At 49.5% G+C, this 25,257-nt stretch overlaps 2 long non-coding RNA genes across 3 annotated transcripts; one reads left to right on the top strand and one right to left on the bottom strand.

The window, feature by feature from the left end:
• Positions 1–425: 425 nt before the first annotated feature.
• On the top strand, positions 426–19,344 carry LOC106006427. The gene is made up of 3 exons (XR_001180462.2): positions 426–511; positions 17,161–17,245; positions 19,121–19,344. It is a non-coding gene; the product is annotated as an uncharacterized LOC106006427 (long non-coding RNA).
• On the bottom strand, positions 8,621–20,388 carry LOC106006428. Of its 2 annotated transcripts, XR_001180463.2 has the most exons (4): positions 20,223–20,388; positions 15,032–15,304; positions 12,120–12,250; positions 8,621–9,823 (listed from the first exon to the last, which is right to left on the bottom strand). It is a non-coding gene; the product is annotated as an uncharacterized LOC106006428 (long non-coding RNA). The 2 variants fall into 2 exon arrangements; XR_006604089.1 differs by lacking the exon at positions 8,621–9,823 and having other exon boundaries at positions 12,062–12,250.
• Between the last annotated feature and the right edge of the window lie 4,869 nt (positions 20,389–25,257).

Below are 25,257 nucleotides of genomic sequence, written 5' to 3' on the forward strand. Positions count from 1 at the left end.
GGCCTGAGCCGCAGCTTGCACACAGTGTGGGCGGCTTGATACCTTTCGGTTGGGCACCCAAATTTGGTTATAGGAAGTCACTCCGACCAAATATTTTTTGAGGACTAGGCAAATAAACTAGAGAAAATGAGTAAATAAATAGCTTGAAAATGATGACATGTGAAATGCTCAGTGGTTTAGTGGAAACAGACTCTTAAGGAGAGCAAGTCTCAGGCAGCTCGGCTGCAGAGGCCACCGGCCCAGTCAGTGGATGCCCTGAATAATGAGCGACGAAGGGGTCAGGAAGAGACCGCTCCATGGGGCTACGTTGCCCCAAATAGCAGCTAGATGGGCTCTGGGCAGGAACGTAAATAAACGCCGTGGAGAGGTTGTAGCGCGTCTGTACGCAGGCGTGTGCGCATGTGCGTGTCTGTACGTGCGCGTGCGCAGAAGAGGGAGCTGCTTCGGCTGCCGCCATTCTGGGGGCGGTGGTCAAGGAGGACCTTATAAGTGAGTCAAAGCTGGTTTTCAGGTACAACCCTCTTTCTTCACATTATTTTAGTCCTCCTCCTCTTCATCATGGCTATTACTTATTGAGTCATGGTGACGTGCCCGCATGGTGCTGGCAGCTTTCTGTGTTATCTGATGTAGTCCTTCTAACAGCTCCTTAGAACATGCCTTATTTGCCGCCTTCGCAATAGGTATCTGAAATTCAGCTTCCAGAAGAACCCAAAGCTTGACAGTGACAGAGTCAGGATCTGAACTCCGGTCTTGTCTAGTTTCCTGCCTTGAACCCACAAAGGCAGTCTGGTGGGCAGGTTCTGGCAGGCAGTCATCCCAGGGCCCAGACATTTGGAGAGAACCCAGTAGGGTCCAAATCAAAAACCCCACTTCATAAGGGGAAGAAAACCAGAAGTCTCATCAGGTGGGGAGCCTGCATTTCAAAAGTTGTGGAGGCTGCTGAGTGCCTCACGGACAACAAGCAAGCCCAGATTGGAAGGGTCAGTGGCGGGTCACTGTCACCATCAATCACCACAATCCCTTTGTCGGGGTGAGTGGGAAGGGCCTGGGTTGGGCACCAAGCAGAGAGGGTGAACCAACAGAATTGAAGGGACTCTGCTGGTGGCAGGAGATGGGAAGGGGCATTCACAATTCTTATGCAAATCTCCATGGTTTGGGGAATACCCTGGTGGGAGAGAATATGCTATCTCTAGGTCCCAGAACTGTGATGATGACCGGCATTCCCATAACAAGCTAGCGCATCCCGAGGTTGAGTCACCTCTAAAGAAGACTTGATTTTTTAATGTGTCTGTTCATCCAGTTTGCTTCCTTGACCCACATCACCACAGAGCTGGAAGTTATCAAGAAATACATTATGATGTATTCAGAGTCAATTACCATTGGGGAAAATACATAATATATATAATATATATAATAAATATATAATACATTATTGTATATTATATATGTATCATATGATATACATATTATATATAATATATATATATATATATATATATATATATATATATAAAACATAGGTGCCAGGCACTGTTTTAAGTATATGCATGCATTAGAGGGAAGTCTAACGAGACTGGCGTAGGTGGGAGCTCCTGTTATCCCGACTTTTCATATGAAGAAACTGAGGCACAAGAAGGCAAAGTAACTTGCCCATGCGGCTGAGGAGCATTTAACACCAGGCTGTGTGGAGAAGGCAGAGAGGTGGTGGTACCTTCAAGAATGGGGTGAGGCATGGCTCAGACACCTAGCCTGTGAGAGGTCAGGGAGGGAGAGCAGAGCTGTGTGAGTGGGCAGCGCTGCAGGTGGGGGTGCGGTAGGGGGGGGAGCTTGGGTCCATTGTAGGATGGGGATCTTTGTGAGCCAAGGCTAGGGTGAGACTGGTTCTGGGCTCTGCTGGGGAGAGATAGGGAGTCTGACTACAGAGCAGGGTGTTTCTGGGGTGGGGAGTGCGCAGACTGGCGGGCAGGCTGTGGGCAGGTAGGTTTTGAATGCCAGGCAAAGAACTTGGTCCATTTCCTCTGAGGACGTGGGGATCCCTGGGAGGTTTGGAGCCTTGAGCTGGCACAGCATAAAGGACAAAGTACTAGGAGACCTGAAATCTAGGCCTGACTCTGCCTTTAGGTGTCTTGCTCAGCTCAAGGTCACACAGCTAAGTCATCTTTGGATTCCAGCTTTCTCATATTTTAAATACAAGGATTAGGCAAGATGAATCCTTCTGGCTACAAAGTTGGCAGCAACCCCCAAAGACTCTAGGAGGGTTTTTGAGGAGGATCTCGGGGGGTGGTGGAAGAAACTGGAGGCAGTGAAAACTTGGAACCAGAGAGTGTGGAACTAGAAGGGATCTAAGCGCCCCTCCACTCACATTTTACAAGTGGGGAAACAGAGGCACAGGAAGGGTAGATGGTTTCCTTAAGCCACATAGAAGGTTATTGCAGAGCTGAGGTGACAGTCCAGCTTCTGATCCTTAGTCTTCGAACATGCCTGTGCCTGTTCCCCTTCAGGTAAGAGTTGTGGGGAAACTTGGCTTGGATCAACGAAGGAAGGAGGTAGGAGGGAGACTCAGCCTGTGTACTATCCACCTTCATTCTTAGCTGGTTTTATCAGACTGGCTGGGTGACAGTCCCCAAGGGAGCGGAGCTCAATGGAGCTCCTGATCTTTGGCTCCAGTCCTGGCCCTGCCATGGACTTTGGGTATACCCTGTATACACTTACCTGGAAAATGGCTGGGACTGACCCTGCTCTGGGCTGTGAGCTGAGGCCATAATGTCACAGGAGCCACCAGTGGGGATGGAAGCCTGAAACTGAATGGAAACTGAAGCCTGTGGTGTGGCCAAAGGCACAGGCAGTGTGGCAGCAGAAGGCTGAGGCCCTGCGGTACTTTCTTGCGTCTCTCCTTCCAGGGCTCTGTGCCTTGAACGTCCTGTGGTGGGGTGAAGGGGCAGGTGTTCTGGCTTGGAGCTGCAGGGCTGGGTGCAGGTGAGGCTGTGGAGGGCTGTCTGAGCCTCTGACACTTGCATGAACCTCCCTCCTAGGTTCTTATTAGAGCTGCTCCATGTCAAAGGAGTCTGGTAAAAGTTAACAGGCCTCCCTGCCTCCAGGAGATCAGAGGGACAACTGGAGCTTGCCGGGGTCAGGGAGAGGTCACTGAAACTTGCTTGATTGGGTTGTCAGGGAGCTGCCCCTGGTCTGTGGGCCTGTCCTGTCCCCTCCCCTGATCCAGTACCCAGGGCTCCTTCCAGAGTGACTGACTTGACCCTTCCTTTGTCTAAAGGTCCTTTAGAAGGTGTCTGGGCTTCCCTTAAGGCCCCTTATCTGTTGGCCTGGGACCCAGTGCCTGTGGGGAGGGAAAGTGATGCAGTGGGGAGAGATCAGGACAGCTCTGAGAATGAGGTACTGGGCTGAACTGGGGATGGGCTAAGCCTGGCCAGGTGTGACCCAGCTCCCTGACCCCTGGTGGCCTAGAGTGGGAGGAGGTGAGGATGGGGCCTGGAAGGAGGCCGTTGGTTAACATTTACCAGGACCTTTGAAGATGTAAATGCTTCCCCAGGCCCTGTTGGGATTGATAGGGTCAGAGTTCACAGGCATGGTCGCCTGCTTCTCCAAGTGGGCTGGAAATCTTGCAGACAGATAGGTTAGGGTCCCATGCGATAGAACTTTCCCCAGGGGTGGAGGGCTCATGGGAAATGCTATTTCTGGGGCTCTCCTGCATGAGGCCTACTGATCTGGAGGTCTTGGAAGGGGCTGACAGAAGCTGTCTTTTCTGAATGCTCTCATTTCAGTATGCTTAGGGCATATTTAGTCCCATTAAGGTCAGTCACTGGAAGAAGAGCTTCCATCTCCTGCCTTTCCCTGATTTGTACCTTTCATACTACAAATACTAGATTGCTTGCGGTTTCCTGTTCAAATCAGGTTCTTTTAGGCCTGGTGCCCCTCCTGTGCTAGTTTCTTGAGGCCATGTCCTTCCCCACCTTCTGAGCCTGGTTAACTTCTATTCCCCCTTCTGGATCATCTTCTCCAGGAAGCCTTCTGAGAATGGAATCTGCGCCACTGCTCTGTTCTCCTGTAGTATTCAATGACTTGATCAACTACTATTTATGTGGTATGTGCCAGGCTCTGTTCTATTGATAATGCACCAGTGCATTAAAACAGACCGAAATCTTCCCTCAGGGAACTTATATTTTAGATGGTAAAGACAGTGAACCATTGTATAACCCTTTTAAAAAAAAGAATATTTTATTTATTTATTTGAGAGAAAAAGATCACAGGTAGACAGGCAGGCAGAGAGAGAGAGGAAGGAAGCAGGCTCAGAGAGCCCAATGCAGGGCTCCATCCCAGGACCCTGGGATCATGACCTGAGACAAAGGCAGAGGCTTTAACCCACTGAGCCACCCAGGTGCCCATGTATAACCCTAGTTTAAGTGCTTTACGTGGGTTAACAAATTCAATCCTCAGACCGTCCCTATGATTAGGTCAATTATTAGTTACGTTTTACATATGAGAATACATAGGTGGTGAGGAGCAAATTTAATTTAATTTAATCCTTACAGCAACCCTATGACATAGATATTATTTTTCTCATTTTACAGATGAGGAAACTGAGACAGAAGGTTAAGCAATTGGTCCAAGGTCATCTAACCGGTAAACAGGGGCCAGGAAGGAGAGCTCGAAGCCTGGAAAGGATTATATTGCCTCCCCATGATAAGAGTACTCTGTTTCTGTAGTGAAGCAGCTTCTTTCCCTGTTTAAGTGATCTGCTCATCCTCTCCATTATCCTGGGAGCTACCCCAAGGCAGTGACCTTGGCTTATTTATCGCTCTTTTGAATTCCTATTGTGTTGGGTACTTAATTGGCTTCCAGCAAATACTTGTCTATTGATTGACAGCTGTGTGTGGGTGGAGATGAGAATAAAGCAGCTAATATTTATTGCATATACCCTGTGCTGGGCTGTGCATTGGTCCTTGCTAAGCATGATCTCTTCTAGTCCTTATAAGAGTCATGTGAACGAGGGGCACCTGGGTGGCTCAGTCGGTTAAGCATCTGCCTTCAGCTCCGGTCACGATCTCAAGGTCATGGGACTGTGCTCTTCACTCAGCTCCCTGCTCAGTGGGAAGTCTCCTTCTTCCTCTCCCTCTGTCCTGCCCCTCCTGCTTGTGCTCCTGCCCTCCCTCTCTCTCTCTCTCTCTCTCTCTCTGTGTCTCAAATAAATGAGTTCTTAAAAAAAAAAAAAAGAGTCACTACCTTAGCTGTCACTATCCTGAGGCTGGCAGCCAGGACATGCAGGAGATGGGACCCTTTCCTCCGTGCCATGGGAGGCCGATCGAAGGAAGGGTGGCCAGTCTGAAGACATGGAGCCTGAGTCTCCTGGCCTTTGCTGTTTTGGTGCCCACCCGGCTAGGAGGCCTTGGGGATGTGAAGATGGGTGGGTCTGCAGTGCTAGGGGCTGCCTCCACGTCTGGTTGAAAGGCATCTGGTGAAGTTGAGCCTTTGGTTCCAACACGATTCCTACCTGGAACAGACATGGAAGTATTCCTGCTCTATGTTTGGTTCCTTTCTTCTGACATCTGTTTCTTGTTTTTGTTCTTTTTTCTCTTTTTGCTTTTCCAATTAGGAGACCAGAGTCAAATCTTCTGACTTACCTGCCCACATGATAGGGTTTTGCAGAGTGGCCGACTGGGTATGTCTGGAGATAGGGGGTGCAAGGGATCGACTCACGGTCGCCCAGCTGAACAGGGGCCCAGAGTGTGCACTCAAGGCCTCCTACCCTCTCACTCATGCCACCAACCTCGTTCCTTTCCAGAGTCCTGTCCCCCACAGCAGATAGCAGTCTCAGGTCCCCTCAGCCTCTCTTCGATGATTGCCCTATTTTGCTTGACTGAGAGTCAAAATGCAGGACTGCACCCAAAAGAACTAAGCTCACTTAAATCACTGGCAGGTAATTTGATAGATGAATTGGCCAGCACCCACTGTGGGAATTAAGCAAAGCCTGAGCTGTGGAGACAGTGGGAAACAAGCTTGAGCGACTGGTAAGCGGGTGGCCTCATTTCACCCAGGGACAGCCCCAGCCTCAGTCCCACAGCTCAAGTTGGAAGGCTTGTGTGTGCCATGTGGATAGTTGCCATATCTCTCTAGGCCTCTTCCTCCAAAATGCAGGACCAACAGGCCCTGGGTCCTTGCTGACTCACCTGGCGTTAGGGTCTCTAACTTAGTGTCCAGGAGGGAGTGAGTGCCACTGTGTCCCTAAAGTTCACGTCTCATCTCCTGGTAAGAACTTAAGCAAATGGTCTTGTTTGGTGAACTCACTTATTTGTTGAACGAACTCGGAACAAGGGTGTTTCAGCAGATGGGAGCTGCATTCTACAAATGGGTGTTTCCTGGGCCACGTGCAGGAACTGACCGCTTGCCCAAAGCTGCAAGGCAACCCCCCCAACCTCTCTGCAAAGGGGCCCAATGCAAAGGGGAAACTTGTAGATCCTTTCATCATGATGGGGATTGCTAGCTCTGACTTCAGATAAGCAGAACAAACAAGCCTCAGCCCAAGTGGGAACTGGTTCTGCCCCCTCTCTTTGCTTTTCTAAATCATCAAAGCCAAGTTCCTAAAGCCTGACTGTCTCACGGTACTTTCTGATGGTTTCATTGTTTTGTTTATTGTGCTTATGACAAGTGCTAACAGACCGCTTTCAAAGTGTGTTGATATTTCGGTTGTTTTTGAATGGCCCTTCTGTTTTTCGGCATCTGGACAGCATTAGAGTCTGGCCCCAGGGAACCACAGGGTCCTATAAAAGTGTACCAGGTCCCCTTCTTTAGAGAACACTGGCCATGGCAAGATCAGACACCCCATCTGGGCAGGAACAAACACCAAAATCAAGAGCAGAATCATGAGACAGGATTCAGCAGCCAGGCCTCTGCTGGGTGGGGGCCAGTGAGCATTGCCAGCTGGCCCGTGGGTGTTCTTTCTGTCCACGGACGTACTGTGATGTTCCCGCTGGAGGACTTGACCCAGCGGAGGGACTGGCATAGGGTGATGTCACTAAACGCTGGTGGTCATTGATGGGTTCCCACTCTGTCTTCTCCCAGGTTGCCTGGAGAGTCACCAGCATAGTTTCTGCAGGGGACTCTTGGGGACTAGACAGGGAAGAAGCAAGAGGGAGAACTGCATGAAGTCCCAGGGAAAACCAGAAGAAGCACCACTTAACCTCACAGCTCTCCTGGAGCATCTTTGCAACACTGCCCGCGAGGGCTGAAGTGAGGAAAATGTGAAATGGTCCTCCTAAGAATTGTCTTCAGTTTTTATGGCCTTTCTTTTCCTACTTGTTATGCTCTGTCCTGTCCCCAGGCCCTGCCCCATCCTGCATTAGAACCAGCTTCCTCCAGCAGGAGGGCACCTCGGGATACAGACAGGCTCAGAGGGAGGGAGTCCCACCTATGATCTCAGTGTGAGTTTAGCACAGACTCCACTTCATTTCTTCAAGGTCATCTCTGATTTCTTCCTTCAAGCTCGCTGAGATTTTCTTGAGCTCACGTACTTTACTGGCCTCTACCTGAGGTTCTCTTGTTTGGTGTCAGGAGTGAAAGGGCTCCTTTCTGCCTGACCTCCAGTAACTCTGGGGCTCTGTAAATCCCTCATTCCCAGGTTTAGCAAGTCCCTGGACTTGCTCTCAAGGTCGAATGGGATGGAGACTGAGAGGGGCAACAATGAGCCCTGGTGCCACAGATCTAGGGGTCCCAGCACTCCCAGTGAGGGGAAGAGTTAGCTCTGTCAGTTGGATCTCAGACGAAACCATGGGAGGCTTGTGTGTTCACGCACATAGACTCTTTGGGGGTGGTCAGGAGCTGCACAATTTGATCGACTGGTGATGGTTGGTCTCTACCTGTGGTTTTAGGGCTGGAGACCCACTAGGCCTCAAAGTTCCTGACTTTATGGCAATACTCCCTGGCATTTCCTTCTTGGTATATACCATCATGTGATAAATTCTCATTGATACTGCCTGTACTGACCTGGATCTTTCTATTGAAGTTTTAACACTCTTAGGATTACATGTGTTTCCGCATTTACCTTAGCTCAGCGGGCACCCCTGATAAAACCCTCAGTGGCACCACTTAGTTTCTCAGGAATCACGCTGCCCCTTGATTCCAGCAAGGAGACAGGGAGAGACTCTGGGTCCAGGACTGGACACATCCCAATGGGCTGGACTGATTGGCCTCTGAGAAGCTGAACGTGCCCACTACTAAGGCATGAATATTCTCTAAGGACACTTGCTGATTTCCAGTGTGATTCTCTGGGTAGGCAAGAAAGAGAACTGAGGTCTTCTGCCAGACAGTATATGTATGTATGAGTGTGTGTGTGAGAGTGTGTTTGTGTGTATGTGTGTGTGAAGGTGTGTGCCCATGTGAGAGTGTATGTGTGTGGATGATTGTGAGTGTATATGAGTGTGTATGTGTGTGCATGCGTGAATGCTTGTCATTTTGAAAAATTTCAAACTTTATGTAGCAGTTTCTTTCTCACCAGGATCTCTGCTTGTGTGAAACTTTAATTTTATAGCTTTGGCTGTTAATTCATCATGGGCACCACCATTAATAAATATTTATTGAGCTTTCACTGAGCACAGCATGTTGAAATAAGAACTATATATTTGACTCAAGAGGAGTCAATAGCAGATGGGGTAGATTCGGGGAGGGGTGGGAGAAATAATCATTGAGGTTTCTTTCAACCTTGAGAGTTTATGACTTTATAACTAAAGCAGTGGGATCCACTTGACACCCATTGGGTAGGGCAGCCAGCTCAGACGAGAGAGTGGGGCTACCAGAAGGCAGTCCCCTCCAGAAATCCCACCCATGTGTGGTATGGGTGCACACATCTGGAAGCCTTATGTCCTTTTGGGGATTCAGCTGCAAAGGGATAGAGTGAATCTTTTTGGCCTTTCCCATGATGCCCTATGAAAGTAAATATTTGCTGATGGAGTGATGCCTTGCCATTTGATTTTGGAATTTACAAGAAGCACAGACTTGGGGACGTTGGACACTACTGATGCCTTGGCAGGAAAGGACCAGTTTTCTCCTGTTTTGTGGGGTGTTAGTGGCAGCCCGGGGAAAGCCTCCATTGGAGAGAATTCCAGAGTGGTGTCGGCTCAGAGCAGGTCTGGAGGGAGGGTGCGTGCCTCTTGTGGAGCTCAGTTAATCAGATCAGAAGCAGTCTGCCCGCCGCAGCCATGACTCAGGTCTCCTGGGGAGTTTTCTTCAACATTATGAAGATGAACATGGCTCTGAGAATTCCCTTCAGACCTGGGCTTTGTGCTAATTGCCTCCATATTTATAGGAAGATGGGCAGCCCACGGTGGGAACCTCTGGAGTGGAGGCTGGGGTTGTGCTTAGGAGAGTGGCCTTGCTCTGGCGGGGTTGGGAAGAGGTAGATTTGAGCCCGATGAGGTTAGGACATTCCTGCTGTCAGGTGGGTAAGTTCCTTTGATGATGGTCACTATTCCCTTGGCACCAAAGTGAAACTGAAACAGAAACCAGGAGTAGTTAAGAGCCCAAGGTAACACTGTCAGAACAGGGGTCTCAGAGTCAAGGTAAACAGCAGAGGTAGAGTCCATCCAGATCTGTCACCTTCCAGTTCACAGATGTTCTCCTGCCATGGGTGGGGGGAGGGAGGCAATCCAGCACTGCTGAGTCTCATAAGACATGGCATTAAGTGTCTTGCAAGCTGCTTTTCTCCTGAGTTAAACTGGCAGTATTCGGGGTGGGGATGGCTGATAGAGAAGTGAGAAACTAGGGAGTATTGCCTGCTTCCACTTTTACTAGCAGCTTCTGTGTGGCGTCAGTTTCCCTGTTTGTAAAAGAGAAGATAATAGTGGTAACTATCTCACAAGATTATTGGGGCAGATAGTAAATGAAATAATACATACAATGAGATTTGCATCATGCCGGGAATACAAGTGGGAACTTACTATCTGATGCCATGATAGGGAGGTGGTTTAGTGGTTGAAGATGCAACTCAGGGTCCAACGACCTGAGCACAGAGAGGTTAAGGGCCCTGCCAGGTCACACAGCTGGTGAGGAGCACAGTCATAGTGAGCTCCCTAGTTCTGTTCTGGGTGTGTTTCCAGACCATGACAATAAAGCAAGTATTACAACAAAGCAAGTCAGATGAATTTTTTTGTCTCCCAATGCATATAAAAGTTATGTTTACACTCTACTGTGGTCTATTAAGTGTGCAATAGCACTGTGTCTAAAACAAGTAGAGTTTATTGCTATAAAATGCTAATCATCACCTGAGCTTTCAGTGAGCTGTGATCAGTGATCCCAGATCACCGTAACAAATATAATAGTGATGCAAACATTTGAGATATGGCGAGAGTCACCAAAATGTGACAAAAAACACAAGTGAGCAAATGTCGTTGGACAAATGGTGCTGAAAAACTTTTTTGATGCAGGGTAGTCACAAACATGCAGTTTGTGAAAAATGCTGTGTCTGAGAAGTGCAATAAACTGAGGTACTCTTTCCAGACTTCTCCAAGCTAGATCCTTTGGTCTGGGCACTGGGGTGCGGCTCTCTGAGCACCAGGGCTGTCACAGGAGCTGCCTATCTTAGAGTTTGGGGTGATAGGACTTCCGGGTTCCCCTAGACAGCTGCTACTTGGTAAGGGACAAAGCCTGGCAGGGCCTCTAGGGGACTGCTCCTTTCCTCCCTCCTGAGACAGCTCTGGGGTAAGCCTGAACAGCTGCCCTTGTCTACCCACAATCCAGTGAGGGTAGATGCCTCCAGGCAGAGCGGAAGCCACATGGTCCAGGCAGGGTAGGGGTGCCCCAGGCGCCCTGGGGATCTTGTCGTGGCTTTCTGTCAAGCCTCTGTTGGTGCCTGGTTCCCCCATAAAGCCATTATGTACTGGGAGAATTAATCATGCCGTTAGGTAAGCATTATGGCACTTTTATGGCAGCTTTGAAGCTAATCTGTCATTAATGCCTGCTGGATTATCATGATTTCTTGCAGTTGTGATTCATTAACTCAAAGCCTAATAGTAATTCTATTAAACATCTCCCATCACCGTTTGCCCCAACACGTCCCCACTCTGTTCTATTGTGCTGCTGCAGTGGTGTGACTGGCAACCTGTGTGGTCTTCAAAGAGATGGACAGGTCCCCCTGCCCGCAAGAAACTGCCCAACCAGGCATCCGTTCCCTGCCCAACCTCAGAGCCCATCTCCTCTCATGCCAGCTGGACTCTTCAGGCCATTCTTGCTTTTCTCCCAGAGGTGGCCGTGTGCTGTTCCTGAACCACCCGTGACTGCTTTCAAGATGCCAGACTGGGCACACTAAGACGAGTACCCCACGGCTCCACAGGTGACTGTCAGACCTGTGGGGCTGACTGGCGGTGGTGGGAGTGAGTTTGGGGTCAGGAGAGAAATCGGGGTGCTGCCAAAGAAATGTGTTCACACAGTCCCCTTTCCCTCCTTGCTCAGAGCTCATGGAATTCACAAAGGGAGGAGGCAGCGCAGGGACGGTAAGCAGGGGTGGCACACTGTTGACTGTGGGCCTGCCAGCATTAATAAAATCCCTTGGTGAGGTTTTTCAGAAAGAAATGGTTCTCTTAGGCTGGCTGTTCTCTGCAAAAGGTCAGCTTCAGGGCACGGCTTGACGGATGGGCTGTGAGTAGGCAAGAAAAAGGAAGCGGGGAGAAAGGGCTGATGGGGGTGGGCCGGGAGGAAGCCAGTGGAGGACTGGAGTGCAGGCTCGTCCCGGTGCCAGCATCTTGCCCCTCATTCCGCGTCATCAATCAAGCCCGGCACCAGTATCTCTGCAATTTGTAATGCCCCTGCCCCCTCCGACCTGCCCAAGTGCGCACCAGCGCTGACCCTCCCTGCCCTCATTCAGGCGTATGATGCTGCCTTGGTGATGGATGGCTTCTCCTCCCCCGGGGATCGCCTCGCCACAGCTGGGGGAGCATGGGCAGGTAACTGAGGTCAAACCCAGGGCAGCCACAGTGACCCAGTCACCCAGGCCAAGGGACTCTCTGTTCCCAGAGGCAGCAGGTGATGCCAGGGATAGAGAAATAGAGCTGAGAGAGGAAGCAAGAGAAAATTCCAACTATATAAGGAAGGGGGCGGGGGGAACCAAACCAAAAAACCTCTCTGTATCCTGAGGTCTTCCAAGACTTCTAAAAATCTCCAGCGTGGTGTGATGTCTTCTGCGTACAGCTACAACATTGCCTGTTCCACTCCATCTGTGTTTTCTCACGCCTGTGCGCTTTAAGAACCACTGAAATGGAAAACAAGTTAAAAAATACATAGATGTATATATAGTGAGACGGAGAAAGAGAGGGCAGTACTCTACAGCCTGTACTAGCTTTTTTTTCCCTTTCTTTCTTTCCTTTTTTTTGCCAGTGTTTGTTGTAGGAAAAAGTGTATAAAAACAAACCCTAGACAACTGGAGTAAATATTCTCAACACATCAGCCGAGGAGAAGTCAGGATCCAATGTTTCCATCCTTCCTCATTCTGGGCAGAGCTGGAAGGGAAAGAAAGGATCTCTGCCCGTTTTCTAGCTTCTAGGTGGTGTTCTCCGTCTCGTGTTCATGGGTGGAATGGTTCTTGGGGAGGAGGCTTGCAAACTGCTCAGTAGGAGACTGACCAGCCGGCGGGGGGGGAAGGTGGCCTTGGGATGCTCCCGCCGAGAGCTTAGAGGTGTTGGCGCATGCGTGCGTGCCTGTGTCTGTGTGTGCACGTGTGCGTGCGGGAGATGCCTGCTTCCGCTGCGAAGTGAATTGCAGGTGGATTAAGTTCTGTGTTGGTGGACCCATCCTTGGCCTTGAGGACCGGGGAAACTGTTCTCTGACAGCCTCGTGGCCTGGCCCAGACTTCTTTTGGAACTTCAGGGGCTGAGTAGAGAGTCCAGGAGAGGGTGTCCTGGCGAAGGAGTTTGGAGACTGTGGACTTCTGAGTGAGTGGAACAGAGAGCGTGGGGCAGGATGGCCTGGCAGGCGATGGAGGGGTCGGACTTGGGGCTGGTGAAGCCAGGAAATGGAGGAAAACACAAACGGATAGGCGGTGGAAGGAGAGAGGAAGGGACAGGAAAAGCGCTGAGAGAGAGATCCAGGAGATAGATGATCACGGGACAGGAGTCAGCAGGGAGAGAGGGAGAGCAAATTTAATGAGGGCAACTTGAAGGCCAGCTTTAACCAACAGCTGGCGGGGGGCCGGGTTTGATCTCCTTGTGAGTCAGGCCGCTTGATTAATTGTGGCCTGTGGAGGAGGATGGACACCTGGCCCTGCTGCTGAGCTCTTTGATCTCCGGGTTTCTCAGGGCCTGTGGGAGGGGAGGTGCTCGCCTGGCTGGGGGCTCCCTGAGAAGGAAGCCAGGCGGCCCTGGAGAGGCTGGGAGAGTTAGGGCAGTGGGGGTGGGGATGGGGGTGAGAACATGGGGTGGGGGAGATGGGAAGGCAGGAAGGCAGACAGTACAAAGGGCGGGCAGGTCTGGAGCTGTGAACAAAGCCCCCGAGAGGAAGGTCAGCTGAGAGAATGTGGAATGGAGGCAGCCTTTGAAGGGGAAGTTTCACCCATAATCTCAGGGTGATTCTGTGGTGAGGGTTCCTTCACCCTCTGTCTTACACTGTTGTGTAGAGATAGCTGAACTGTGAGGGGGAGGACCAGGCAGAAGAGAGCTATTTGCACAAAATTGTGTTATGTTGCTTCTGGCTATGGGGCTAACTAGTTTAATCAAGGAGTGAGTTCTACGAGGGGCACAAGGAGAAGGGAAGTATAGGGCTCCCTGGAACTGGCTCATTTTATGCATGTTGGATGGAAACAGATTTGAGAAAAGAAAGCGACATATTGCCAAAAAAAAAAAAAAAAAAAAAAAAAGAACCCTCAAGAAGAAGGAAAAAAGGAACTAAAACCCTAATGCCCTTAAAAAAGAAAACCGAAAAAAAAAAGTCATATATTATGTCTTTGGACTAAATCCATTGGTGTTCTGCCAACTTCAAATAATAGTGTAACTTGATTAAGAAACTTTACAGGATTTAAAGTTGTTGGCTTTTCTGACTCCTCGCTCAGACTTCTCCGTAAGTCACTGTCTATACCAGGCTAATTTGTTCCCAGATTCCTTAATCTTTTGCAAGTTGGTGATGACGTTTATGACTTGGTAGCCATATTGGAAGGGTTCATGATTTCTTTTGCTTACAACTTCCACGCACAATTTTTGGGTGACTTAAGAATGTTACCCTGAAATGTCCTGCTATTGAAACACTGTGTGTGTGTGTGTGTGTGTGTGTGTGTCTGAATGTGTGCCTCTGTGTAAGCTATTTAAGCTTTATATGGTCCTGCTCTCCTCTTGGGTGCACAAACTCCTGCCCATAGCTGCCTTAAGTCTTGGAGAGACACAAGAATGGGACAACAAGAATGGCCCCCTAGGGTTCAGCCTGCACACGGAGCATAGACAGGACTCCAAAGTCTCTGATGGCCAGGTGCAAAGGGAATTCCGGGAGCAAAGGAGGACAGTTTTTCTGGCGGTGTTAGAGTTTGGACTGCATGACATCAGTGTGTTTGGGAAGGCACTGACCTCGCCTATGAATGAATGCCCAGCTCTGTACTCAGTCACCAGCTCTGGGCCTCGGCCTTGCCACTGCATCTCCCTGGGGCTTCAGCTTCCTCATCTAATACACGGGGTAAGAAAAAATACTTGCCTCACAGGCTTGTTGTGAGGATTAAGCACATTAGTATATGTGAAAGCGGCCTGTAAATGATGAAGCCTTCAATTAACAGCAGGCCTTAGAATTACTGCTTACGTTACAGAAGCCCGGGTCTCTTTAAACACTTGTGTTGACAGCAAGGATGTTTTAATTTCAAACAGGGTTTGTTCATGGAGGGCATTAGAAAATGAGATCCCATGTTACCTGCTCTCCCTGGGGCACCTGCTCTTCTATAATTATTATTTACTAATAAGTACGTTTTGTTCATAAATGTCCCATAAAATTCAGCTGAAATCCTTTCCCCGGCTGGCCTGGCTTTTCTGGGTAGGGCTAGGCAGGAACACGCTAGCAGCACCTTCCGGGTGGTGGGGCTCTTGGTCTGTGAGTTGTCGTACTCGGCTTTTCTGCGGAAGGCCTTGCCGATTTGACCCAGAGGTCTTCTGTCAAATCTTGCTGTTCCCACTTCAGCCTGTTTTGCCTGTTTGTGAGAGGAACGTGGTAGTCCTTGAGCCTGGGCTTCCTGGAGCTTCATGGCTGTTTCTCCGTGGGGCTATTGCTTCCATTGACAGCTCGGTGCATGGTGCCTGGAGCTCAGGCTCTGGTTGGAATGTGGCTTCTGATGTGAGACCTATGGGACATGGGACAAGATGGGGAGGACCGTGCTTAGCCTTCGATGGTTGCAGTGAGGATAGAGACTGCCTATGTAAATCAACATCTGGCATCTAGCTGATGCTCAGTAAAGGATTATTTTTGTAGACCCCTGGTCTCAGCCCTGGCTGTACACTGAAATGGTGAGGGATAGTTCCAAAGCCTGGGCCCCACCTCTAGAAATTCTAACTAGTGTCAGGTTAAGCCTTAGCATTAAAACCCAGGTGATTCTAATGTGTAGCCAGGGTTCAGAAATAGCGCTTCTCAAATGTAATGTTCCTACAAATCACCTGGGTAATCTTATTAAAATGATTCCTTTACAAAGGATTTTATTTATTTGAGAGAGAGAGCACACGTTGGGAGTGGCAGTCAGAGGGAGAAGCAGAATCCCTGTGGAGCAGGGAGCCCTACGTCCTGATGCCAGGACCATGACCTGAGCTGAAGGCAGACTCTTAACTGACTGAGCCACCAGGCACCTTAAAATGAAGCTTCTGGGTCAATATGTGTGGGGCAGCAGAACCTGTGCATTGTTGACAGGCATGCAAATGCCTATGCGGGGACCACATTTTGGGTGGCAAGGCTCTGTCCTTCCCTGATCCTCATAGCTCAGTGTACGACATGGCCATGGCCATGGATGGGAGACCTGGGAAGCAGGTGCAAGTGAACACAGGAAGAAGTCTGAGAGGCAGCTCCAGAGGCTTGCTGAAGGGTGTTCCCACCAGGTACTGACCTGGAATCCACAGTCCTCCTCAGTACACACACACACACACACACGTGCACACCTCCTTCTGAATCTAGTCTCAAACACCCATATAAGTAGCAACCAGATGCTGTTTTACAATATTTCAATATCTTTTCAGGTTTCCTAGTTTATTTTGTGAAGACAGACAACCAAATGAGTGGAAACACTGGCTGTGGAATATGAAGGGCCCAGGTCACGAGTTTAAATGCCCATTTGTGATACTCAATTAGAAGAGCAGTCCCTAACTGGGACTTGTAAATAGTCAGCCCAAGATGCTTACGTGGCCGAACAAAATCCCCGCAGGGGAGTGTAATCACAGAGCAGATCCCAGGGAGGCTTCGTGTAAACCACTACTAATACTGGCCCGTGAAACGGGATGCCCTTTTGAGAGAAACAGAACCAACTAGAACAAAGGGCTCCTGAGTTGTAGGAAAGAGTCTTCCTGATAGCACTCGGCCTGGAAGATTTCTTCCCACCCCACAACGACAGGCATGTGTATAAATTACCACCTTCTCCCAACACAGAGGCAGACAATTGGGGCATGTGGGGATTGGCACTTTTGCAAAGGACACTGACAAAATGGGTTTTCCAGAGGGGTATTAATGCTTATGCCATATTTCATGAGTTTATGGAATAATAGAGATAGGAATAACTGGAGTTATATGGTTGATGCAGAGCCCTCACGAAAGAATGCTCTTTGAGAAACTGGGAGTCCTCTCCAGTTAGATGTGCAGCTCAGTCCCAGGAAGTGAGGCGTCTGACATTCCTGCAGTGGTATGGGTCTGGGCCTGTTAGCCTGGCACCAGCTGGTGTGGCAGGCATGATCTGATCGGCAGAGGTTGAGCGATTAGGACCGCTTGGAAGCAGGAAGCCCTAACCTGACCTGGGTTGGGGGATCTCACTGGTCACCAAGGAAAGGAACTTTGCCCCATGGCTGAGGGATGGTAGTTGAGGCCAGAACCACATGGTGGCCACCCCTATATTTTTGGTTGGAGCCTTCAAATGGTTTAAGTTCACTGTCAAGCAAATAGCATAGGGTGTTGCTGTGATATATGTCAGGATCTTCTTAAAGTCCCTTTCACTGTCTTTCTAAGGCCAGGTGTTGTTGGAGACCTGTGTCAGGACAAGATGAATCCAGCTGCCAATCCCTGGTGAGATCCTGGTGCATCGGGTAGTCAGGTAAGGAGCCCCTTTTAGGGGAAGTCTCCTGCACATGGTTTACTCTTGTCTTGAGGTGACACTCATTCCCAGAAATCCAGAGGCTGAGCCCCAGGCAAGCTTTAGCGGGCTTCCTGCCTCCAAGACGTCTGGGGCCCACTTGCATGCAGAAATCGACATGTACCGTTCCGGAAATCTTATTTTACTGCTCCTTTCCCTGCCAACAGTCCCCCTCCTTTGTCACCTCCTCGTTCACTCCTCTGGAATCCTAGTCCCAGATGTGACTTCTCTGTTTCCTTTGGCTGGGAATTTGCCGTTTTCCCATAACCCAGACGGGTTGCCTGTTAGAGAAACCAAAAAACTCCAACTTTCTGGGAAGACATCTAATTAAATTCCCAAAGAGGGAAGAGGAAAGCCCCCTGTGAAACACACAGATAGAACCCCACAGGACATAATCACCCCAGCAGAGAAAGTGCCCGGGATAAGCCTAGTGAACCGGTAACGTGGTGTTCTCTTTCTTAATGTCCTCTGCAAAGAAGCTGGCCCTGGGTTTAAAATAGCCCTCTGGTACAAGCAACTATTTAAAGAGTATTGGGGTCTGAGAAATGCAAAACAAAGTGTTGTTGATTAAAAACACATGGTTTGTTCTCGAGGCTCGAGTAGCCGGCAAAATCAAATGTGACAGTGTTTTGGCTTTTTCTATCCCACAAGACATGATGGTGATTTATTAGAGTGATGTCAGCTGTGGTTAAAAAGAGTTTGCTGTGTTGTCTTAATAAAAAGAGGCTTACCTTGGCGCTGTCAAACGCCCTCTTTCCCTGGGGCTTGAGGCGGTGGCTGCTTGGGTCCTTGGCCCCTCCTGCGGGGGCTTCACCAAGGGGCAAACATCTGCCTTGGGGAAGTTCATGAGGCCACAGGGCACCGAGCGCACCTTGATGGAGGTGCGGGATGGCCTTGAGGGGCTGCGGCTGGCTCCGGGTTTGTTCAGCTTGTGGGGAGCATAGATGCCACAGCCAGCTTGGAGCTGGAGCATGGCCTGGCTTGGCTGGGTGGTGGGGCCTTTGGCTAGAGGAACCCCCGTGGAAGAGAAGAGACCCTTAGCCCCATGGCCTTCTGCAAGTAACCTAGACAGAAGCTGATGATCAGCAGGGTAGATGATCTACAGAAAATGGTGAGAAACTGGGATCTTAACTCAAAATGAAGACATTTCTTAGTGGGAAGTTGTTGGTTATAAGGAAGAGAAACCCCTTGAACAAATTCAGATGACCAGGATTACTGAAAGGACTCACCAGTCCTTCTTTCAGACATGTAAGAAGAGACAAGGCTATCTGGGGAACAAGGTGGGGCCAGGACTGGAGCCTCTTCCTCTACCTTCCATGGAGCCATGCGGCCTGGGAGCCTCCTCTCTCCTCCTTCTGTTCCCAGGGAAACCCCTGAGAAGGGGGAAGGGAGAGTCTTCATTTTTACTTCTTCATGGCCTTGGCTTGTGTCAGCTGTGCCCAATGCTACATGACCACATTTTTGTTCAAATACCATCATCTTTCTCCACTTAGTCTCCTTGTATCAATTCCAAATTCCTGAGAGAATGAATCCAGTTGGTGTGACTTGAGTCAGATATCTCTGTCTGGTCCATTTGGCAGCCACTTGGGAGCCAGGGCCAGGGGTGTGTGGTTCCAGGGAGCCCGTATAGAGGTGGGCAGGGAGGACGCATTAGGGGGTCGGCCCCAGAAAGGAGCCATGTTTGTTACCGGGGCAGTTGAAGACAGCAATTACAGGTGTGTGCTTTTGTCCTAAGGATCCGGGACTTTGTGGGAGAATTTGATACTGTGATTTCTGCAGTCAAATGCTCTGCCCTTGAGCTATATCCCCTGATACTGTGATTTCTTTCTTCTGTAGGAAGGAGAACCATCCCAGTGGGAGGATGGAAACCCAGAAGACACCTTTAATTCTTTCCCAGAGACACACCCAGGAAGTGAGAAGATGACATTATTATTTCTTAATGTCTGGATTTCTTTTCTAATTACAAAGAAACACGTAAATGACTGTAGGAAACTTGGAAAACAGAAACACACGAAGATGGAATAAAAAGCACCCATGATCCAAGTTAAGGGCTGTTAACATATTGGTGTATTTCCTTCTATCCTTTTTTCTTTAAGTAGTAGCCTGAGGCCATGTGAATGATTGGAGCTTAAGATCTATCTTTTGACTTTAATTATGTGTCGTCAGACTCTCTAAGACTTTAGGATTGTTTTATGTTTATTCCCATAGCTTTCCTGGAGCGTGTCCTGTAGTTTTTCCCCTGCTCTTTCCCCCTTCCCTGCAGGGGGCAGCTCAAATAGAACCAATGCTTGCTAGTACCCCTGTGTTGCACCCACTTTTGCGCATGGTAGCGCCCCTCCCAACCCCCCACCAGTGTTTCAATGGTCCCTTTCAAGCCCTTTTTTGGGGGGGCGGGGGGGGAATTTTTTTTTTTTTTTTTTTTTTTTAACAACCACAAATCTGATCTCTTCTTTCTTCACTGAACAATCTTTACTGGTCATCCTTTGCAAAAGGTAAGGCAGACAGTGCCTTTACCATGTCCCTCCAGCCCGCTTTCTCCCCGTTTCTAGCTGTGATACCCCTCCTTTCTGCTCGTGGACCCTCTCAGTGGCCCTCCCACCTTAAGCCTTCACGCTGTCCTCTCGCCTCTTCTGGTGGCTTTTCCGGACTCAACATCCAGACTGAGTTCCATGTCTCTTTTTTCAGAGAAGCCTTTTCTCACTGCGGCGCACTTACAGTCCCTCAACATCCCCCTGTACTTTGCCTTGACCAAGTGGACCATGCTTGGCAGTTGTCTGCGTATTCGCTCGTTTATTATGTGATGTCTGTCTCCTGGATGGCTGCGAAAACTCCTCGAGGCAGAGCAGATCTCTTGTGGTGCACGCCGTACCTGCGGGGTGCAGGCTGCTGTCATCCCCAACTCGGCTGCCACCCCCACCTCCCCGCCCTGTGACCGCACCTGTCCTGGAGCTCAGTCTCTGCTTGTTGAACGAGTGAGTGAGCCCAGCGCTCAGCTGGGGCAAATGCATCAGGGAAACATCACTGTGTTATAATATACTGGGAGGTCTGGGGAGACAGGGTGGTTTCCGACAAAGCCTCGGCGTGCTCTGCTGTCACGACCCTGGTCCAGCCCCAGAGGTGCCACAATGTGCCTCACATTGTGTGAGGTCACAATGTGACCTGTGTGCACGAACATGCTGGCGCGGAAGGGTTTGCAGAGGTCTGGTGAGCGAGGTGGATTTCCGGCGAAGTATCTATATCTTGGCGAGGCTCTGCTGCCCTCTGTGACCCACATTTTATGGGGAAGAGATCATTCTAGAGCTCCTCTGATGGTCGTTAAACATCCTGGAACTGAACGCTTCCATGGGGCAGAGCTGTCTGCCTTTGAATCAGCCCGGTAGACCCCTCCGGCTGTTCCATAGATTTTGCCTCAGTTAAAGATGGATTTAGCTTCCTTAGAACCTTTATCGATTGCCTTCTGAGATGCTTCTCTGGAGGAGAATTCAGTGGACGTTTATTGAACACTGGCGCGCCGTGCCAGGGAGGGACCCAGGTGCCGCCTGTGGAGGGCTGCGTCCGACAGGTGGGAAGTTAAGCTGGAGCAGCACTGGGGTCCGCCATGTGCTGCCACATCATTATCTTAGTTGGTCACAACAGTCCTGTGAGGTGCATACTGAAGAAATGGAGGCTTTGAGCACGACTTGCCTGAAAACCCAACAGTCTGCGCAGGAGGGAGCCACAGCTCCAGCTTGTCCTTTGACTCCATCCCCACAGTCCCTTTTACTACCCTAGGTTGGAAATATGAGTGTACTTTTGCTTCGTGCTGCCCCTCAGACATTTGAGGGTAGCTAATATACTCTCTGAATTTTCTCTTTCCCTGGATCAGCTTGATCCCCCCTACCCCCAAACTGGTCTTCCTTGGCCTTAATCACATGGCGATGCCCTTGCAAATTTGCAAGTCATGGCTACTACTGTACAGCACTCTTCCATCTGTAAATAAGAGGGTCTCAACCTTGAAAGCTAGATTCTGAAGGGGAACTCCGGGTGGTGATCCCCTGCTCCCAGGCAACGAAGCCAGTTGTGAAGCCTAGGGCAACTCATAAGGTGTTTTGCCAGCAAGAATCGTGTAGTGAGAGATGGTGGATGTACAGACTTCCAGAGCAGTGTCTGACTCCTGGAACATCTTTTTCCTGACTTCCCTGCTAGGGTACGACTTAACCAGTCATGTTATGGGATCCTCATGACTAGCTGAGGAATGTCATTACACTCCCTACAGATCTATTCGATTTTTGGCTCAATATGTAAGGCAAAAAAAAAAAAAAACCAACAAAACAAAAAACTGGCTCTTTGTAGCTTCCAATGAAGTTCTTCTTGTGGGCTGGGAAGCAGAAGGGCAGTGCCTCTCCCGCGTGCCTCTCCCTCTCTTACACGAAGTGTGCAGAGAGTCCCAGCCTGAGCCCATCCTGGTCAGGCACAGCTGAGCAGGCACTGGTGAACAGCTGGGGTGGGCCCCCCGCTCAAAGCCTGTTTGCATGAGAGGCCATGCAGTCTTCTGGGACGGAGGTGGCCGGAAGAAGGAAATAGCACAAACAGCTGACCTGGGAGCCGAGCTTTGATTGCAGCAGGGCGGGAATAAATCTGAGCCTGGTCTGTTGAATGGCTCACAACTGGGTTTGGCTCACAACTCAGCCCCTGCTGGGCTTCTTTACAAAACTCCTGAAGAGCAGAGTCTACACATACAAATGGGAAGCATGGTGTGCTAGTACCTGGGGAGCCAGCTTTGGGACTTGCTCTCAGAGTAAAACGGGGCAGGGATGGGGGAGGAGGGTGAAGGGGCTCTCTCCTTCATCACCTCGTGGAACCCAGCAGTACTTGGCCTCAGGGGTGCCTCACAGGGCCTCTGGTACTTCAGTGGTGTCAGTGACAACAGGGCCCAGTGAGCGGTGGTGGAACGTGGGGCCCTGGAACAAAGTGGTGTGTGGTCAGAAAACTGTGTGTGTCTTGCACATATATGAGGCAATTCCTAAGGACCTAGACATATGGGGGGGGTGGTAATTATGGAAGGGCTAACACCTAAGTGAGCCAGTATACGCGAAGCCATTGTAGCCAAGTAGGCCCAGGAGGCTGGGGCCGGGGGCCAGCGTCTCATCCTGACTGAGCATCCCAATGTCCTCTGCCACTTTTCTGACCCATAGTTCTAAAGCCCCCACGGCTCTCGTTACACTTTTCTGGAACCACTTCAGGCTGTGAGAGCCAAAACTGTTTGCCATAAGAGTTTTCAGAAATCCTAGAATTAATATGGCCTAGGCTTTTTTTTTTTTTGACTCAAATGAAAGCTCATGCAGACGTGGCATGACTAGCGAAACTCTGTGTTCCCAGCCTGTAAAAGAGAAATGATGGCCCTGAGTCACATAACTATACTTTCCTCTCTCTTTCAACAAGGACTTCCCCCACCGGTTTGGGGGTGGTCTGAGCTGGGGACTGAGAATGTGGGCACAAATGTACCTTCTCTTGCCGGGGAGTTGTCCTTCAGCTATGATCCACTTCTGGTCCTAACCATCTAGGAGGAAGGGAAACACGTACAGTTTTTCTCTGTGTAGACTGGGTTGACGGGGGCGACCTCAGCAAGCAGTCCCAGTACACTTCTCAAAGCCAGTGGTGAGGACTCCCTTGTGGAAAGAGTGTGGGCCACACTGTAAAGAGTAAGGGCCCTGTAGGCAGCTCCAGACAGATGTGGAAATTGGACCTGTGACCTTAAAACATGGGACAAATGGACAACCCAATAGTCCTCAGAAAACCCCCAAGAAAACCTGCCCTGGAAAATGTCCTGCCATCTGCTGAGGCCCCTGATGGTGGCCAGGGAGGGGCCCACGAAAGCGCGTGGACTTGCTGGGAGGTCAGAAGTAGCCTCTGCAAATGTCTGTCTTTGGTGGGGACTGCACCCAAGCCCCGAGATGGCCTGCAAATGTCAATACTTCATCTATCATCTTGCTCTTCCTCTAGAGTTTACATCTGTAGTCAGGGTTAGCAAGTGGATTTTGCTTCTAGGCCAAGTGCAGTTGATTCACAGAAGCATTGTTGAGAAGGATTTTGAGGCAGGTGTTGGGATTAGCTGGCCACCATGTCTTCTGTCACCCTGGTGGGGAGGAGGTTCCAGTGTTGTGGGAGGCAGAGTAACTGTCCCCTCGAGATTAGGTCCACGTGCTCACTCTGCAGCCTGCGGACAGGTTATGTTACATGGCTGAGAGGAGTGAAGGTTGCAGACAGGCTGACCTTGAGATATGAAGATTATCCTGATTGAGGGTCCAGGTGAGTCCAAAGTCATCCGAGGGTCCTTATAAGTGAAAGGAGGAGATGGGAAGTCAGAGTCAGTGATGTGATGTGAAAAAGGCAAGTGGATATCACTGGTTTTGAAGATGCAAGAGACCACAGGCCCACAGATGCAGGCAGCCTCTAGGAACTAGAAAAGGCATGGGAAAGGATTCTGTCCTGCAGGCTCCAGAAAGGAACAAAGTTCTGCTGACACCTTGACTGTGAGAACCATTTTGGACTTGTGGCCTCCAGAAACAATGGCATTTTGTTATAGCTACAAAAGGAAACCCATAAAATCTCCTCCTCCCCTTCCTCCTTCCCCTCACCCCTTCTGTCTGTCTCCCTCTCCCTTTCTGTCTCCCCTCCCTTCCCTTCCTTCCTTCTTTCCCTTCCTCCCTCCCCTTCCTCCTCCCTCCCTTCCTTCCTAGAAGGACTCTGACCCTGCATTATGTTGAGGATACTAGCCAGGTGGGCACAACAACAGGCTGAGTCCAGAAATGATGCTCTTGGGATAAAGCTCTTTGGTATAGTAGGAGCCCACTGGTGAAACAAGAATAATTCTTCTAGAACACAAATATCTGTGATTTTGTTTCTTTTCCTGGCTCTCCTGGGGAATAGTTGTGTGATTGTGGGTGAGTCTCTTTACTTCTCTCTTGGTCTGTGAAATGGGGAGGATGGACTAAAATCAGTGTTTTCTAACCATTTGTTTTTTTAATTCATGCCACCTCAGCTAGGGAGATTATGTTAAGCATTCCTTGTTGCCATTTATATGACGAAAGCAGTCTATTATCATGTTTTTAAATTTTGAGGTAAATCATAAATCACGTTTTTCAAATCACACATTCCTCTTTCCCTCTACCCTGTTTCTGGGTTTCTGGGCAAAGCACTCCTCCCTCTGTCCTGCCTTGTTGCACACAGTTGAGAATCCTCCGTTTGATGGTTTGTAATTTGTTCCAGATATAAGATCATTGGGGTCCAAGGGTATACGTATTCTGGAAGAGAGGAGACGAGGCAGCCTTTCTTGTTGTACATCTCTCTTCCTGGGGACCCTCTCCCCCCATTCCTCTCTGCCCGGACCAGTTCTCCTTCTGCGCCTCTCCCAGGCTGTGAAGTAGCAGGCAGGCAGGCCTTCTGAGCAAGCAGACCATCTCTCAGCAAGATTGCCAGCGTGGTTATCTTTTATTTCTGCCGTGTGCTATAGCACAAGAGTGATCTCAACTTCAGAGATTATCACCTCTCATCTTTTCTTCTCTCTTTTCTCCCTTCCTTTTTCTTCCTGCAAGATGATAAAATTACCAGACAAGCCCTCCCTTCCTCCTGGCCTAGTCAGACCTCAGAGATATTTACTTCTCAGGTAAACAGCTGTAATCGCCCTAACCAGACTTTATCACAGTTAAGCAAGTTAAATTCTCCTGGTTTAACCCCCCATGTGCTGTGGTTTTTTATTTATTATTATTATTATTATTATTATTTTTTTGAGTATAAAGCTTTCGACATCTTTTGATATAATAACTCTGGGCCACTGGATTTGATTAGGCACCAGGCAAAGAGATTTCAATGCGACTGAACTGGAAAAGAAGGGACCCTCTACGAAACAGCTCTGGGCAGAAAAAAGTCTGTGGAAAAGCACATTTGCTGACAAGAGGCAAGGAGGGGGATATGCAGGTATTTTGGAGGGCTTG

Source organism: Mustela putorius, unplaced genomic scaffold, assembly GCF_011764305.1.
Source record: "Mustela putorius furo isolate JIRA1106 unplaced genomic scaffold, ASM1176430v1.1 tig00003976_pilon_pilon_pilon, whole genome shotgun sequence".
Lineage (NCBI taxonomy): Eukaryota > Metazoa > Chordata > Mammalia > Carnivora > Mustelidae > Mustela > Mustela putorius.